A 16014-nucleotide genomic window follows, 5' to 3' on the forward strand; every position below is an offset into this window, starting at 1 on the left:
ACACCACCCAGTTCTCTATTTTCTCCATTATGGATGGTTTCTCCGGTTATAACCAGATCCGAATGGCTCAAGAAGATATGGAGAAAACCACTTTCGTAACCCCATGGGGCACCTTCTGCTACAAGGTCATTCCTTTTAGATTTAAGAATGTTGGCACTACATACCAACGATCCATGGTCACTCTCTTTCACGACATGACTCATGGAGAGATCGAGGTCTACGTTGACGATATGATAGTCAAATCTCAAACCGAAGAGGAACACCTCGTTAATCTATAAAAACTATTCGAGAGGCTAAGGAAGTTCAAATTGAGGCTTAATCCCAATAAATGCATGTTTTGGGTAAGATCCAGCAAATTGTTAGGTTTTATCGTCAGCCAATGTGGCATTGAGATAGTGTAAGACCCCAATTTTGTCCCTAAGATCCCTCATGGCATCATATCATAGCATTAAATTGCCTCAAGGATCTTTGGACACCTTGCTTCCTTCCCTGTGGGTGGGATCTTTCTTAAGAGTGTTTCTCGATCACCAAGCATTGCTTGCATTTGTATATCATTGCTTTTCTTTTAATCACTAACCAAAAATGTACAAAAATATGTCATCTAACCTTTGTCTTGCAGCTTAAGCATTTGCAGGTCAAGCAATAAAAGGCATTCATTGAGCAATAGATGGTGGTTATTCTTGATATTTGGACCCCATGATCATTTACAAGAGTTCATATGAATTACGATGTCATTTTGAAGTAAAATCCCAAGGGATAGAGGCTTAAATTTCATCAGAACATTTTCAGGTCATCTGAAGACCCAGAAAGTCAACTGCAAAGTCAACTATGGATTTGGAGGTGGGAAGTGATTAGAAATACTTCATTCATGTTCAAACAAGTCTCATTTGACATTTCAAACACTCACATTGAAGAATTTGAGGTCCAGTCAAAAGTTTCCAAAAATGGAAAGTGACCCATAATTACAAGTTTCCAAAAATGGAAGGTTTTTGGTTCAACTTCAACTCAACTCTCCAACATCAAGTAAGCTTTAAATGAAATTTCGTCCAACATCAAAGTTGTAGATCTTTCTCTCCCATTTCCAAAAAGTCCAAGATCATGAGCATCTGATGAATGGTTGAGGAGATATGATCAAATCATTGCCAAGGGTGCTTGAAACTTCAAATGAGCATAACTTTTGAACCAAAGCTCCAAATTGAGTGGCTCTTTTTGTATTTTGCTCCTCATGACCTCTAATTTCCAAATCATTCATCACATTGCATGAAAATTCATCACATGATCATTTGTTATTTCATGCCTTTTTTGGAGGGAAATTCAAAAATTTAAAAATGGTGCATCATGGGAACCAATTGCCATTGCCATTGTGTGCATGGAGTGTTTTTAAGTACATTTGATCATTGGTTTGGTACTGTTCACGTATGCATGCTTCACACACCACCAAAATTTCAATTTTTGTCACCATACCATATTTTCATTAATTTCAACTAAACCTTGATTAATTTTAATTTAAATAGGATTAGCACAGAGTATAAATACAAAACCCTAACAGAATTTCGGGAGGTTAATCATTTTTCACCATTTCAAGATCCAAATTCTCTCTCCCTCCAAAATTTTCTCTCAAGCATAATTCAATTTTTTTTCCAAATAACATTGCTATTTCTTTCCATATTCTTGTTCTCTGGCTTTGGTTGAATGCAGATAAAGCTTTGGATTGTGAATTTCGTGCAAGAATCAAGTGTAGCAAGTTCATGAAGTTGAAGATGGAAATTCTGTTTTGAGCTAGATCTACACGTTTTCAAGCTTCCTTTTCTTCATCAAACATCATCACAAGCATTCTAGAGCTGATTTGGATCATTCAAGGCTTTGAATCGCGCGTTTCAAGAATCTGCTCTTCAAGAGGTTCAGTTTTCGACTCTCATAATTCTTTAATTCATGTACATGTTAGTGTAGATCTCATGTTGCTGATGATTCTGATGGAAATTTCGTGTGATTTGATGCATTATTGAGAGAGATATGCTTAATTGAAGTTTTGAATGCTAAATTGTTTTTGCTTCGATTTGCATGATTGATGATGAATTAACATGAAATAATGATTGATCTATAATCTCCATTGCATGAGGATTCAAATGATGTATGATTTTAGGATTTCTGGAAAAAATCTGGAAAATGTTTGAAGCTCATGCACTGTTCATCTTCGTCTTCATGAGGAAGACGAAGTAGCGTCGGATTTGTGACAGTCTTGCGTCCAACTGGTTCTGGCTAGGGTTTTTTGTGAAACGGTGTAGTTTTGTGCATGGCACGCGTTCTTTTGAAAATCAACATAGTTCGATTCTGGCGCGCAGCTTTTTTTCAAATGTTTTCAGCATTATTACCTTTCCCTCCAAATTACATGCTACATGATTCATTTTGATTTTCATTTTTTATGTCAACTTTAAAAATCCATATAAAATTGAAAAATGATCCAAAAAATGCCTGGTTTTTTGCTACTTGTTCCTTAGAATGTCTAGAATTTTATGATGTTAAATTTTAAAGTTGTGCATGGCTGGATTTTGAATACTGTTAGACTCTTTGATCATATGTTCTTGTGTGACCTTGCTCCACTCTTCCTATTGTGAAATGCTTGATTTTAATCTAATGGACATGAAATTTTACATGATGATTCTTGACACATTGATGGATGTTTTAGGATTGGTTTGGTATTTTTCCCATTTACCATTTCTGTTTTATGCATGTGCTTGCATGGTGTGACAATTTGTGTCACACATTTGGTTAATCAACTTGTGAAATTTAATTTCCATGCCAAATGATCTTTGATGCTTCTGATTTTTTGTATGTTGATCATGTTGGATGTGTTGAATGCTCATGTTTTTTCTATAATTATTTGAATCATTTCTGTTTTGATTTAGAATTTTCATTCTCAATGTCCAAATATGAGCTTTCAATTTGTCTTTGACTTACCTTGCACATGAAATGCTTTTTCTTGATGATTTTGATGTGATACTTTTTAGGACATGTTAATATGTGTTTGAAGTTGCATTGTGTTGAATTTCAGCTCCTGTTTTGAATTTTTTCTTCACCTTTGACCCTAGGCTTTGACCTAGTGGTTTGTACTTACATGTGAGCTTTGAATTTCAGGTTCAAGCATCCAAATTCCATGGTTAATGTTGCTTCATCATTTGAATGGTGATATTTGCTTTTGATTGCTAACATTTACTGTTTTGTAGGTTGATGATAAGTCACTTGAGTTTGCCCTATGGCTTATGTGTTGTACATTGGGATTTTTTGTTTGTTATTGACCTTTGTCTGTTTGTCTGAGTATTGTACTGATTTGTTTAGTTGTTTTCACAGGTACCTAAGTTGCTTTAAGTTCATTTGAACTTTGCTTTGCTTTTGCTTGTGGTTGGCATACCACTTAGGTATAATCCTTATTCTTCATGTAGTCTGGAAGACCTGCTGTTATTGGCAGGCACCTGTCTGAAGCCCTCCTTAAGAGGCCATGTTTTTGCTTGTTTAATTTTGTGCCAAGCAGGTTAAGTTCTCTTAAGAGGCAATGGGCAGATAAAAGGGATGTGTAATCCATCCCCTGCTACTCAGTGTGTCATTCATCTTGCTCACACCATATGTTGATGCACTTTGAATAAAAAACCCAAATCTTGTCCATAGAGTCAGTCATTTGTGGAGAAGAGTTCCTTCATTCTGAACTCCCACATTTTCTATTGATTAAAGCTCTCCCTGACCAGGGATAAGAGCTATGAGGCACACCCCTCATTCTCCATTTCATTTGCTTCACCCTAACTCTCAATGTCAGGGTTAAGAGCTCAAAACACCCATTTCCATTTGGTTTGTTTGTCAAGGTCGATATGACCCCTTGACTAAAACCTAATCTTGTTTGAGCCTCTTGATTGAGTATAGTGTGTGATAATTGACTTCTTTGTTTGCTTACTTGTCCATCTGTGCATAATTGATAGTGTGTTCCTTTGTGCATTTATCTTCATTACTTGTATGTCATTTCATAAACATTGTTCATTACTTTGTGACATTTTATTTTATCCATTGAGGAGTCAATTGTAAGTCCATTGATTGGCAGTTGTTTCCTGTGATATGGTAGGAGTCGAGTGTAAGACCATTTATTGACAACTTGTTTCCTATTGCTTATTGCATTTGTTTTCTTTGTGAGACTAGTGTAAGTCCATAGATTGGCATCTGGTATCCATGTTTCTTTGCTTTGTGAGACTAGTGTAAGTCCATTGATTGGCATCTGGTATCCATCTTTGTTTTGTGAGTCTGGTATAAGTCCATTGATTGGCATCTGGTTTCCTTTTATTTTGGTTATCTTTGATATCATGTTTTATCTGCTTTTAGCTTTGTGTTGCCTATTCCAAAGGATGGTACTTGCTTGGATCATCTACATATGATCTCAAGAGAGGAACTCCTAATGAAGTTTTACTCCTCATCCCCACCTTTCGTCTCTTTGCAACCTCCACTTGCATTTGTAACCCAAAACCAGAAAACTTTGTGCTAACATTCTCACTTGTTTTCAAAACTAGAAACCTAGGCCTTAAGCCTCTGATTTTCAAACTTCATTTTCACAATACTTCTTCTGAATTGAATTTAATGTCAACTTTGACCATCTTTGTGAATACTCTAATTGGCTAATTTCACGCATTCAATTGTTTTTGTGGCCCTAGTCCACTTCTTAATCAAATTTTCATGCATTAGCCATAGATTGGAATTATCTTAGTGGTTGATGTGAATCTCACCTTTTGTCCTTAGTGATCGAACTGTAAGACTTCCATACTGAAAACAGGGTTAACCCCTCTAGTATGTCGAAGCTGTTCTCACATGGTGGACTTGTGGTTGTTCAGGTTGAGTTTTCTCCCTTTGATAATGAAAGACCTTAGGGCTTTTGTTTAAAATAAATCCACTTAATTTTTGAAATCTTTTAGCCGAACTACGGCGTTTTGATCCTTATCTTTCATGAAGAGGTACGTAGGCAATGGGTTTCATCCATCCAAACACAAAAATAATAAAAATTGTATATTCTTTTCTCATCTCTTCAATCAATGTTTGCACAAAAATATTTCATAAACAATAATGATACAACATGTTGTGAAAAGAGGTTCCCTAGGAGTACCTAGGATGTTGTGGGTGCCTAACACCTTCCCACAACATAATTACCCCCTTACCCAGATCTCTGACCTTTTATTAGTTTTGTTTGTGTAAAACTTCTTAGGCTTTTGTTCGCTTTCTAGCCATTCCTTTGGATAAATAGAAGTGCGGTGGCGACTCTATCTTTGTATGCTTTGCTTTTGATTTAGTCAATAAATCATAAAGTGACGAATACACCGCTACAGATAGATCCTGAGAAAGTGAAGGCCATACAAGCTATACCTCCACCCAAAACTAAAAAGGAAGTATGAGGATTCCTAGGTAGATTGAACTACATTGCTAGGTTCATATCTCACCTTATGGCCACTTGTGAGCCGATTTTCAAGCTTCTTCGAAAGGATCAAGCGTCATTTGGAATGACAATTGCCAAATAGCTTTTGAGAAGATCAAGGAGTACTTACAAGAACCTCCTGTTTTGATGCCTCCTGTGTCGGGTAGACCATTGATCATGTACCTCACCGTCCTCGAAGGATCCATGGGGTGCGTCCTCGGCCAACATGATGACACTAGTAGGAAGGAACATGCAATATACTACTTAAGCAAGAAGTTCACCAATTGCGAGAGTAGATATTCGATGCTTGAAAAAACTTGTTGTTCACTAGCATGGGCTGCCAAAAGATTGAGGCAGTACATGCTCACCCATACAACGCTATTAATATCTAAGACGGACCCTGTCAAATACATCTTTAAGAAGCCTGCTCTAACCGGTAGAGTAGCCCGATGGAAAATGGCTTTGCTCGGGTATGACATCCAACATGTCACTCAAAAGGCTATCAGAGGGAGTGTATTGTCTGACTATCTTGCACATCGGCCCTTGGAAGACTACCAGTTTATGCGCTTCGAATTCCCCGATAAGGATATTATGTTGATTAGGGATTGCAACATCCTCGGCCCCGAGGAAGGACCCAAGCCTAGATCCCGATGGACCCTGATTTTTGATGGAGCTTCTAACGCTCATGGCAATGGCATTGGGGTAGTTATCACCTCCCTGTCTGGTTTTCACCTCCCCTTCACCATGATGTTGTGTTTCAAATGTACATCTTCGGTATTAGGGATTGCAACATCTTCGGTATTGAAGCCACAATTAATCTTAGGATCAAGCTCATCCCTTACAAGGAGCATGTCTTGAAATTGATCCCTTACTTTGATGAGATCACATTCCATCACGTTCCATCACATTCCTCGAGAAGATAATCAGCTAGCCGACGCCTTGGTTATTAGCCAAGGCAAAGGACATTGGGACACTACAGATTACAAGCTCATCCCTTACAAGGAGCATGTCTTGAAACTGATCCCTTACTTTGATGAGATCACATTCCATCACATTCCATCACATTCCTCGAGAAGATAATCAGCTATCCGACGCCTTGGAAACTTTGGAATCCATGTTTAAGGTCAAGTGGAAGAATGAAGCACCATCCTTTCACCTCAACTACTTGGATGAGCCTGCTTACTGTTTAGAGGCCGAAGATGAAGCCGAGGGTTATCCTTAGTTCTATGACATCATGATATTCCTAGAGTGCCAAGAATATCCCAAGGACGCATCCATTACCGACAAGAAGTACCTTTGGAAATTGTCCTCCAAGTTCTTCTTAAGTGGATGGGTATCGTACAAGAGAAATTATGATTCGATTTTGCTAAGATGTGTGAACAAGCAAGAAGAAAACCAAATTATAATGGAAATCCATGAGAGATCTTTTGGGACACACGCCAGTGGATAAACCATGGCGAAAAAGATCTTGAGGGTCGGTTATTATTGGATGAATTCGGAGGTTGATTGTCGATGCCACGTCCAAACATGCCACAAGTGTCAGATATATGCCAACGAGATCCATGTACCGCCAATGTCACTCAATATCTTGACATCTCCTGGGCCTTTTGCCATGTGGGGCATTGATGTAATCGGACGCTTATAGCCAACTTCCTCGAATGGACGTCGTTTCATCCTTGTAGTCGTTGACTATTTCATAAAATGGGTGGAAGCAATCTCATATGTCAACGTTACCATACAAGTGGTGGCTCGGTTTATAAGGAAAGAAATCATTTTCTGTTATGGGGTCCCCAATAAGATCATTACTGATAATGGATCTAACCTCAATAACAAGATGATGAAGAGTTGTCCCAAATTTTCAAAATCGACCACCACAACTCATCACCTTATAGGTCTAAGATGAATGGTGTTGTTGAGGCAGCTAACAAAAACATTAAGAAGATCGTGCAAAATATGGTGGAAACCTACAGAGATTAGCATGAGATGCTCCCGTTCGCATTACATGGCTATCGTGCCTCAATACACACTTCCACTAGGGCAACTCCCTTCTCTCTTGTATATGGCATGGATGTAGTTTGTCCTATGGAAGTAGATATTCCTTCCTTGAGGATTTTGACCGACGTCAAGCTTGACGAAGCCGAATGGGTTCAAGCCTGATTTGATCAGCTGAACATCATTGATGAGAAACGCTTGGCATCCATCTGCCACAGCCAGATTTACCAAATACAAGTCAAGAGGGCACATGACAAGAAGGTCTTCCCAGGCAGCCTCGAGGTTGGAGACCTAGTACTGAAGAAGATTTTGGCCACTCACACCGATCCAAGGGGAAAATGAACGTCAAACTATAAAGGCCCATATGTCGTAAGAAAGGTCTTCTTTAGAGGAGCCTTGATCCTTGCAACTATGGATGGTGAATGTCTTCCATCCTCTATGAATGAGGATGCAGACAAAATATACCACGCTTGAAAAAATGAAGAAAAAAAGAGAGGTCGATAAGTTGAAAACCCGAAAGGGCGACTTATGCAAAAATGGTTATTCCAGTAGACTAAAAACCTGAAAGGGAGGTCTAGGAAAAAATTAGGGATTTAATAAAAGCGAGAGGCTGCATCCCGCAAAGAATCTTCCTTCAATCCTCAACAAGTCAATCCAGTGGTTTCTTCAGCAAATCAATCCAGTCACTCTCTCTATGAAAGCGAGATCAAAGGACGACCAAAGGCATAAAGACTATAGCAGAGTTGGAATTTGGTGAAAACCCGAGATATTTCATTTCCATTATAGTTTTTCACTTCTTTTCGAAATCACCTCTTTTAGGAATTGCTTCTTTATACAAAATCACCCGTTTTGGGGACCATTTATCAATAAAATTTGTTCTCTCATTTGTGCTCAATATTTTTACTTTTCGTGCTTTGTCTGCGAAATATGGTTTTTTCTCAAAAAAATTATATTGCAAACTTCTTGATAAAAACAACCTTTTTTCAAAATCAAAAACTTAAAGGGAAACAACATCGAATTACTTATCTTTCAAAAATTGCCAAAGTTAACTGAAACACATGTTCTATACCCCCGCTTGAAAGCGCCCCGTAGTCCCGTAGATTTGGCCAATCAATTTCTTCCCTGGCAGAAATCCTTAGCTATTACACCCAACACTTGCTTAGATATCAGAAATTATAATACCGGGAAGTCATCACACCTTCGCAAAACTTTCAAGCCCAATCACACTTGGCACAAATTGCAAACCTAGCATTTGCATAATCCCCCTGCAATAGCCCAAACATACATCAACATCTTATATACATAACATCATGTAATAAGTATCTTCTAAAAACTTATACTCAATTGATTCACCGAAATTTGGATTCTCCCAACCGTTGCTAGGAATTTTCCCCAATAAAGTCAACTTTCAATGTCTCCCCAAACAGAGTCAGGTATTTCTAGCTGTCGTTAGGAATCGTCATTGATCTCCCATTTTCTCTCATTTGGTTTCCTCAGAAGAGTCAGGTATTCTTAGTCATTGTTAAAAGAATCGTCACTGTACTTCTTCTATCCCCAGAGAATCGTCACAACATTTTCATCCCCACAGAGTTAAATTTTCTTATCCATTGTTAAGATTCATCATCGAACTCTCCCTTTTTTTATTAAACACGAGTTATTTTGGACACATTCCCCAAGCCGAGTCAAATATTCACGGCCATAGCTAACAATCACCTTTGAACTTTCTTCCCTAGCATGAGTCCGGTATTCTCATATTCATGAGGAATGATCATTGATATGCTCTTTTTCCCCAACAAATGTCAGGTATTCCAGCCGCTGCTAGGAATCATGATTGAATTTCTGTATCTTCCTCAGCAGATTTAGGTATACTAGTCGTTGCTAAGAATCTTCATTGTACCTTCTTGAGAACTTTATCCCCAATCAAGTCAGGTATTCCAATTGTCACCAAGAATCATCACTGAACGACTTCTTTCCCCCGCAAAGTTAGGTATTCTAGCCATCGCTATGAATCACTGTCATACCTTGTTTATCTCCAGTTAAGTCAGGTGTTCCATCCGTTTCTAGGAATCATCACTGAACCTAGTAGTTATTTCCCCATCTGAGTCAGGTATTCTAGTTGTCACTAAGAATCATCGTTGAGTTCACTTGGTCGATCCCCAGTAGAAGTCAGGTATTCCATCCATTGATAGGAATCATCACTAAATCTATACTTTTCCTGCCAGAGTTAGGTGTTTCATCCATTTCTAGGAATTACCTTCTTTTTCTCCCAAGTCATTTCTAGGGGCAGTCGTCCTGTCTCTTTTTTCGAGAATGTTGACTCCCCATTGGAGTTTCTTCACTTCGTCTTCTTGAGGTTTTTAACATCAAAGAATACTTACGTTGCATACATCACAACCATGCATAATCCCCAAAACAAATCAATTCATATCACCATTATCGTCAACAAAGCAAATTTTTGGTTACTCCTAATAGTATTTAATCCCCTCCTACCATGAATTCATTGGAAGCAGTTGTTATCCATACCTTTAGGTCTAAGAAGATTAAATAGGGGCAACTGTCATACCCTCAAATTTTTCCTACCTCATATCATCTTCTTGAGCCTTAAACCTTAAGCATACCTCCCATACATATCATCTCATATGCATGTGTACTTAATGACCACAATAATGTACAAGTCCAAGGCATGAGATTCATCTGCAAAGCTTCAAGATCCTTTGACCATGTTGAGGTGTTCCCAAGCCACCTTAACCCTAATCTCATTCCATAAATCTTGTAGGATCACCCAAGACATCTCACTCACCCCCCAAGTGTAATTCGGGTGGTAAGTCCCGTTTGAAGAAGTTTCAAGATTCATCTGGTCACCCAAGGACCAAACCCCAGCTCTTGACCCTCCTTTTAGCTTGTACAAGTCATAAGTCACCATGTATCTTGACCATTCCATTAGGTACCCATCAAATCCAAAGTTTTTTCATGCCCCATGCCCTTTAAACGTCGCAGTCTGATCCCTACATCTCAAACCCTAATTCATTTGGCTATGGTTCTTGATGAATCTTGTGGCTCAAGAAACCCTAGTTTAAGGATCCATTGATCATTGGCCTTGCACATTTTTGGCCATCAAATCATCCTACCATTCATTCAATATCATTTCATGTCCATTAAAATCAAAATCAACCATTTAAATAGACATTCAATCCATGTTACAAGTGTTTGGTTCATACATCATTTTTCAACTTTCCATGACTTGATCCACCCACCAATTTGACCTAAAATCATTCCACAAAGGTCCAAACTTCATTTCCCATCATGATATGGTCATATGAACTCAAAACATCCATCATTGTTCCTTTGGAATAAAGAAATCACAAAATCACCAAAATTGGGTCATGTTGGTTGTTCACATTTTTGCAAGAATGGCCTATGGAAAGTTCCAAAGACCATAACATTCTCATTTTTCAAGATTTCTAAATTCCACTTCAAGCCAAATATCCTAGATAGCTTCCTCTCCAACTTTTTTTCAAGGTCCAAGACCTAATTCATTAAGGAAGGGGTTCAATTTTTCTATTGGCCAAGTTGGTCCAACATGCCCACCATGCCCTGAAATCATGTCATGACCACTACTTTGACGCATTTCCATTTCTAAACAACAAACCCTTTTAACCTAGTTCTTTTTTCATTCAACCAAGTTCATGGAAATGAATAAATGGCCCAAAATTGAAGTCAAATTCACGAGCCAATTTTATCGGCCTTGGCTCCAAGTTGCTGACTTGCCATGAAGCACAAGCCAGATGCACATCAGTTAGAATTTGCAATTCAATGCACCAAGTCCTCAAACTCATTCCTCCTGATCCCAATGGTCCATAAACACTTTTCAAATGGTATTGTGGTAGGTTTTTAATTCAACTTGCACATGGAAACCTCCTCAAACAGAAAACTCGACGGCATGTGCAAAAATCAGCTTTTAACCAAAATGGCAAAAAGAAAATCCTGCAATAGGCATTCTCATTCCTCTTGGTTGTTCTAGATCCATGCTAAGGATCAAAACCAGCTTGCCTGTAGTGCAAACAAGCACAAAAGGTATCCATTTCAGTGTTCCCCAAGTCAACACCAACTATGCTTTAACTCACATGCCAATCTGAATCAAAACACTCCAAACTCCCTCCAAAACCATCCACATACCTTCCATATAAATAGGTGAAGGTGTTCCACTGCACGACCACGGTGAAAAAGGCCCCAAACTCATTTTGAATATTTGATCTAAACCTCCATTAAAAAAGCATCAGCTTTTTCATTTCTAGAGCTCCTCAACCCCAAACAACCACCCATAAACATTCACTATACCCGAGCCATACCGGTGGAAAACTCCCCTGAGCAAGTTTTGATCAGGTGCTTTGACTCACCCCCATCTCTAAAACAAGTAACCACTTGACTCAAAATTCATCTCCGATCATTAACCATAACCTTGTAACTTTGATTACTATATTTCCATCATTTAATTTTTAAATTAGGGAAAAGTTGTTCATCTTGTTCGTGCATAATAACTCCACACTAAAGGAAATCAATGGCTCATGAGTTTAGAGGTTAGTTAGTTTTTTATTGAGGAAGATGATTCCATGAAAAAATCTGACTGAAAACACGTGTTTTTGAGGTTTGATTTTTGGATAATTCGAGGTTGAAGACGATATTGTGGTCGTTATATCGCACTTTTTTTAAAACTTAAATCAAATGGTTGTCACACCCTGATTGGTTGTTGAGCGAGTGAATCTCATTTTCTTTTCATTTTTATTATTTATTCAGTTGAAGCGCTTGATTATCACAACCAGGATTGTGGCCTAATGGGTGAGGGGTTGACCCCCCCCCCCCTCCCCCTGACCCCAAGGTCAGGGGTTCAATCCCCAGCGTGTGCACCCTGACCATTTTAGTTTCACTTTGTGTCTTTTATTTATTTATTTTTCCATTTTACTTTTCATCTTTGATTTATTTTTTACTCCCTTAATTTTTATTATTTTGTAAATATGTTGAACATAAGCCCCCCTTTATTTTTGCTTCTAGAATTTAATGGTGACTTGTTTTATTTCATTTGAATTATTTTTGATGGACTTTTGAAGTCTTGAACTAAAAGGACTAATGAAATCTATTTAAGTCATGGCATGTTTGGATTAGGGTTTATTAAAATCTTCCATACTTCAAACCTATCATTGGATGATCATGTGTTCATCCATGGTACTTTGAAGCATGGATAGGTTGTCCCTACTTCAAATAACTTGGTCATTTAACTTATGGATGAAGTCTTACCTTGTTAGTTTCGATTCATATGATACATTTACATTTCATTTGGTTTATACTAATCTACTAACCCCTTTATACTCATTTGTTTATCATATTAACTTGTTAAACTAACCCCGCTAACCTTATGTTATTGTTATTATCATTGTTATTTACATTATGTCATTTACATTTAAGTACTCATCATCATCATCATCATTGTATAAACTCCATCATGCATGTTTATTATATTGTATTTACTTCATTGTTATCATAATCATAAAATCAACAAAAACATGATAAAATTACAAGACCAAAAAACAAGTCATGGCACTTAATCAACTTGGACTTAGAGGATCCCACTTAGGACCTTTTTTTTGAGCCTTTTCCATTAATTTCTTGTGACATTTTGTTACAAACACTTGGGTTTCATTTGTTTTTACATACCTATTATAGTAATGGCATCATGGCACCACCATAGGGGACATGTTTGTAAGACCATTATCCTTTGTTTAGCATAGGTCACTCTTGCACACACAAGGCTTTCTCTTGAGCTACCTTACAATGAGCTCCTTTACTTCCTTGTTGGCTACATTGCCTTCATCTTGCATAAACCAAATTTCTTAATCAAATAAGCAAACCCTTGATTCAACGTCAAGTGGCTTTTTTTAATCAAATTCAAAACACTTAATAACTACGATTAGTATTGTACGCCACGAGCCTTAAGTGGTGGAGAATGAGTGAGAATGGAGTATTCCTACCCTCACTCTTTTCATAAACCCTTGTTTAATGTAAAATCAACACAACCCGTCAAACCTAATTTTTGTTCCTTAGGGCACCAATCCCGAAAACCCATTTTCTCAAAGGTAAAATCAATCAACACACAAACATTTTCTACTCCGAACTACGGAGCTCTGATTTCTCATCCCCAAATGAATGATACATAGGCACAAGGGCCATAATCATTGGTGAGCATCATAATAATAAAACCCAAAACCCTTCTATTTCACACATATCTTTTTTATAAATAAAACAATAACGGATAAATCCCCATTTACGTAAACAACCCAAATGGTTCCCATGGAATACCATGGATGTGAGGGGTGCTAATACCTTTCATTTGTGTAACCGACTCCCGAACCCTAATCTTGGTTGCGAGACCGATTCCTTATCCTTTCCTAGCATTTCCCATGCACTTATCCTTTTTGAGGGTTTTATCGACTATTTCCCCTTGCCTATCCGATAGAGGCACACAAATAAAATTCGGTGGTGACTCTTCTGATCTTTTGTTCAATCCGTCCAGTTTCCTCATTATCGAAACCCCAGTGGTGACATATATCGTATCACCATTGAAGAAAATATTGGAGCAAAGTCTTCTCAGAGCTTTCTTGCCAGTAATGGATATGCCCTCGGGATATTACTATTTTTCCAGATATCTCTTTATGTCATAGAACCAAGGGTTATCATCAGAATCTGTCTCGATTACTAGACAATGCGTCGGTTCATCCAGGTGGCCAATATAGATATCAGGTGCTTCATTCTTCCATTTGACCTTAAACATAGATGTCAATGTAGCTAAAGCCTCTACCAACTGGTTTTCCTCCCTAGGGATATGATGAAAAGATATTTCATCAAAGTAGGAAATCAACTTTATCATATGCTCTCTGTAAGGAATCAATTTTTTATCCTGAGTCTCTCAGTCACCCTTAACCTGACTGATTACCATAGAGGAATATCCGTACACTTCAAGAACTTTGATTCTTAAGTCAATGGTTGCCTCTATACCATAGATGCATGCTTCATATTCTGCCATATTGTTTGCGCCATCAAAGCATAATTTAGCGGAAAATGGAAGGTGGATGCCAGTTGGAGAAGTAATAATTGCGTCTATTCCATGATCTCGAGCATTAGAACCATCGTCGAACACGAGCATCCATCGTGGTCCTGGTTCGGGGCCTAGAATAGCATAGTCTCTGATAAATAGGATATCTTCATCTTGAAAGTCGAACCTCAACGGTTGATAACCCTACACAAGTTGGTGAGCAATATAGTCAAATAAAACACTTCCCTTTATAGCTTCTTGAGTCACATACTGGATATCATACTCGGTTAACAACATTTGCCAATGAGCAATTCTACCAGTGACAACAAGCTTTTCAAATATATACTTTATTGGATCCATTTTGGATATTAACAAAGTAGTATGGCAAACCATGTATTATCTCAAGCATCGAGCCACCCAAGCCAAAGCATAACAAGTATTCTCTAAGAGTGAGTATCTGGTCTCACACTCAGTGAATTTCTTGCTAAAATAGTATATTTCATGTTCTTTCTTGCTTGTGTCATCATGCTGACCAAAAACACAACCCACAGATTCATTGAGTATCGTGAGATGCATAATAAGAGGCCTACCAAGAACAGGTTGTATGAGGATCGGTGGTTCTTGCAAATACTTTTTTTATTTTGTCAAATGCCACTTGACAATCATTATCGCACATGGTCACCTGATTCTTCCTCAATAATTTGAAGATTGGTTCACATGTAGCTGTTAAATGAGATATGAATCTGGAGATATAATTAAGCTGACAAAGGAAACCTCAGACTTCTTTCTGTGTTCGAGGAGGTGGCATATCTTGGATTGTTCGAACTTTATCGGGATCAACCTTAATGCCTTTCTGACTTACTATAAAACCCAACAATTTACCATATCAGACCCCAAAAGTGCACTTTGTTGGATTCAATCGCAACTTGAACTTTCGGAGTCTAGAAAATAATTTCCTCAAATGTTCCAAATAATCATCTTCAGTTTTGGATTTGGCGATCATGTCGTCCACGTAAACCTCAATCTCTTTGTGAATCATGACGTGAAAAAGGGTTACCATGTCACGTTGATATGTTTCCTCTGCATTCTTAAAGCTGAACGAAATGACTTAAATTAGTAAGTCCCACAAGGCGTGATAAAAGTTGTCTTCTCCATATCATCTGGCAACATCTTTATCTGAATATACCCTGAGAAACCATCCATAAAGGAAAAAATAGAGAACTGAGTTGTATTGTCAAGAAAAACGTCAATATGAGGCAAAGGGGAATCATCATTTGGACTCGCTTTATTAAGGTCTCGATGATCTACATACATTATGACTTTCCTGTCTTTCTTCAGAATTGGAACAATATTGGCGACCCATTGAGGATACCAAGAAATAGCTAGAAAGCCAGCATCAAACTGCTTCTTAACCTCTTCTTTGATTTTAAGTGCCATGTCGGGCCTTGTCCTTTTGAGCTTTTACTTAACTGGAGGACATTCAGGCTTGAGTGTCAAG

Source organism: Lathyrus oleraceus, chromosome 7, assembly GCF_024323335.1.
Source record: "Lathyrus oleraceus cultivar Zhongwan6 chromosome 7, CAAS_Psat_ZW6_1.0, whole genome shotgun sequence".
Lineage (NCBI taxonomy): Eukaryota > Viridiplantae > Streptophyta > Magnoliopsida > Fabales > Fabaceae > Lathyrus > Lathyrus oleraceus.